This window comes from Amphimedon queenslandica, unplaced genomic scaffold, assembly GCF_000090795.2.
Source record: "Amphimedon queenslandica unplaced genomic scaffold, v1.1 AMPQUscaffold_13507, whole genome shotgun sequence".
Classification (NCBI taxonomy): domain Eukaryota; kingdom Metazoa; phylum Porifera; class Demospongiae; order Haplosclerida; family Niphatidae; genus Amphimedon; species Amphimedon queenslandica.
The window spans coordinates 598,166-602,312 of NW_003546257.1; positions in this window are offsets into that span (position 1 = coordinate 598,166).

A 4,147-nucleotide genomic window follows, 5' to 3' on the forward strand; every position below is an offset into this window, starting at 1 on the left:
AGTACCTAAAGGAGAACTTGTAATTGAACAAACAAAGGAAGAGATACCTCCAATCGAGAGTGTCAAGCCTCCACCAAATTATCGTTTGTATCGAGATGATGAATACGTTGTTTTACATTGTGGGACTATGGATGTATGTCCATTAGGTGACAAAGAGCTGGAGTATCTATTAGCAGTGGAGCCTACTGGCGTACGATTGCAGGAATATGTCAAATCATATGACATAAAGAAGGAGAAATTGAATTTAGTCATTGGTGATGTGGTTATATTTAAATTGAAAGTGAAACCTGATGCTGCTCCCTCCATTGTCAAAGGTATCATACGTTACATTGGTCCTATACAAGGAAAGAATGGGACACACTTTGGTATTGAAATACAAGTAAGTACTGACACATACGATCAGATCATAGTATACATGTACTCTTATGTTATTATTAGGAACAAAGATATCGTGGTAGAGGTACCAGTAATGGTGATCCATATTTCCATTGTGGATCCAAAGATGCTATCTTTGTATCTATGGATAAGATAACAAAGAAATCTCAATATCCTATTGATGAGAAATCTGCTGCTACAAATGCTACTATGATCACTGGTGATTTAACCAGTATATTAAACGTTAAAGAATTTAAAGCTGAAGCAGTTGATGTGCAAGGAACAAGAACAGATCCTAATCATAAGTCAAAGTTTAAAGTTGGTGATCGTGTGGTTGTGAAGTCAGTAAAAGATGAAGTATTTAATGGTACAATAAAGTGGGTGGGGACAACTAGAGTTGGAGACAAAAATTTATCTACTGTTGCTGCTGTTGGAGTTGATGTGGTAAGTGAGATAACTTGATATCATGCTTATGTAGATTAGTCTCACCCCACCCCTTTGCTACCTGCGGAGGTAGCAAGCAATTGAGCAATCTGATTGGGACGTCAATTTCTCTGCATAAGGCACACATTTTAGATAGCAGTGTCTCCAGATCCTTCCTCCACAGGTAGTGAAGGGGCGAGACTATACACGCATACACTGTACTGTACATGCATTTAATTCTGTTATTAATTCAATGTAAAGGTTGCAAAAGTCATGGCAGCCATTTTGAAGTGAGGTTGAATTCTATGTTTATTTTTGCAGTGAAATATTTTTTTAAATTTTGTGGTTTTTTGCTCCATTGCAATTTTTTTTCTACAAGATTTTGCATCTCCATTGCCACATTGTGCAGTCTGCAAGCTATTCACAAAAATTAATTCTGTGATTTCTTAGAAATGCAAGATTCACGAAAATTTTATACCACGAAAATAAACTAGTATACACTATTACTGTGTAGCGGAAAATTTTTGTGGCCCAAAAATTTCACGGATCCCTTCAAAAATCAATTTTGTGGCTTTAATTTTCGTGGTTTTCTACTTTTTGGCTATCTTAAACCGTATATTAAATCGATTTTCGCTTCGTGAATTTAAAAAATGTGAAATCTATGGAAATTTTGGGCTACAAACATTTTCAGCTATATGGTAATTATACTCTCCCATGTGGTTCTCTCTATCTCTCCTCTCTTCACTTTCCTTTTATCATTATTTGGGTTGAGATTATAAATACAGTGATCATGAGATACATGTATCTATCATGGCTATTATACATTTATATAGGATAAGGCATTTTTATCTACTGATAAGCATTTCCCTGGTATGTGTCTTGACATTACTGGCAGTCGTGGTCAGGAAGTTTTTAAAGTTGGTTTTACTCACACTCGTTTGCTCCTTCCTGAAGCATTGGGCATTGTACTTCATGTTGAGGATTATGCTAAACAGCAGCAAGAAGCTCGTGCTCTTAAGTGGGAAGAGGAAAAAGCTAAGAAATATGGTTTAAGTTTAGAAGAATATCGATCTCAGAGAGAATATATTGAGAAAGCCAACAAGACACAGCAAACAGGAGGGGTAGTTGAAAGTAAAATGGAAAAGATGTCAGAGTCCATGATGCACATAGAATCTGGTGAGCCACTCAGTGAAAAAAGGCTACAACAAGAAGAACGAGGATTTCAACTAGCAAGACAACAGAGCCAACATGGTGGTAGTGATCCAGCTGAATATGAAGTTATTAATGGAGGAGAAGTTAAGCCTGTAGACAACAACTACTTAGATGTTCGACCTTATCGTACTGTTCCTGAAGGTCATCAACAAAGTGTCAATCCTGTTTCTGAAGGATTACAAAGACCATCACCAAAAGCTCATCATGAAGCAGGATACACCAGCCTCTCTTCATCTGATAGTAAGTATTATCAGCGACACTCTCCTGGTACTAATCGACATTATCTACCTGGTGATTCTTCTGACCAGTATTCATCTTGTGGTTCTTCCGACCAGTATTCATCTGGTCTTCCCCCTCCTGATCCTCATCATCAGTTCACTATTGGTTCAATGTTGTGTATTGATACACAAAGAGGTGATCCATTGTATGGTGTAGTACAGTGGATAGGGACAGTACCTGACTACCCTGGAACAATAGCTGGAGTGGAATTGGTATGTCATTATGTGTTATATATTAGTTAATGCATTATTAATAGGAGAGACCCTTACGAGATTGTACTGATGGTACATGGGGTGGAAGAAGATTCTTTACCTGTCCTTATGGTAGAGCTTACTTCTGTCCATTGAATAATCTTAAACAAGACACAAGATATATGGATGAAGGACAAGTACCAGCACATATGAGACAAGATATTGATAACCGTATGTTAATATACTTGAATTATTTATTATCTTTTTATAGCATTAGCAAAGTATGTTTCAGTAACTGAAGAAATTGACACTATTGGATCTCCTGATCTATTCAATCAGTACATTGGTGATAGACCACGTGGTATTCAAGGTCATCATAATTCATGTTACCTTGATTCCACTGTGTTTGGATTATTTGCACTCTCTGATTCATTTGATGATTTGTTATTCAAAGAACCAACTGAAGAGGCGGGAAGAAAAGTTAAACATTACCTTTGGAAAGGAATCATTAATCCATTGAGGAAGTGAGTGTTATAAGTTTATAATATTGGGTTACTATAACTGATTTAACTAGTTTTCCTGTGTCATATGTATAGGTATGGGTTAGCAAGATATGAGTCAATAATGGGATTGAGAGATAGTTTAGAAGAATTTGGTAGAATGAAAGGAGCCAAAACTGATGAAAAAGGTAAACTATATGACATTATCATTAATGATTGTCATTATTATTATTAGATCCTGAAGAATTTCTTAATCTTTTGTTTAAGGAGGTGCTTCATATACCTCCATTTCTCACTATTAAGTAAATAATTAATAATCATTATCATTAATTAATATTACAATAGACGTCCTTTTGGTATTGAAAAGGAGTTTTTCATTCAGCTGTTCTTTGAGATTGATCCTAATAATACTGAAGTACCTAAAACAGATAAACTGATAGCACAAATGTTTCATGAACAAAACATCTCATTCACTAGAGTAAGTTTATGTTACTTATCATAACTAGTGATAATTATGACACTTGATGTGTAGGTTCCTTCTAAACTGTTGCTTCAGATGCCACGTTTTGGTAAAGAATTCAAAATGTACAGCAAAATAATTCCATCACTGACACTTGATGTGAAACCATTAATGGACCCCAGTAAGGACTAATGTAATTATTATTAATTTCTTCTTGTATAGGTGCTAGAGGTGGTCAAAAGTGTAAAGTCTGTTTAAGAGATTCAGCATCTTCTGTTTGTTACACTTGTCCTAAGGATCCTTTCAACATTACTGATCGTTATGTTTATTATTGTTCTGAGTGTGATGAAAGAGTGCATCAAGGGCATAAAGGTCATCGTGTAGAAGCTGTCAATATTAACCCAGGGACTAGTGATGCTACCAATTTTTCAAAGATGGAGTTGCTGTCAGTGATATGTATTGAGGCCAGTCATTATGTGTGCTACACTAGAGCAGGAGATAAATGGCTGTTTCATGATAGCATGGCTGATAGATTACGTAAGATTAACCACTATTGATTCATTATCATAATAATTATTTTTCTCTATTCAATAGATGATATGTACAATATTCCTAGAGTGGTTGATGTTACTGCTGAGCTACAGGAGTGGATCTATTCCCGTACTGCTAGTGAGGACCGACTGATGAATACTCCTGATAGAGATATA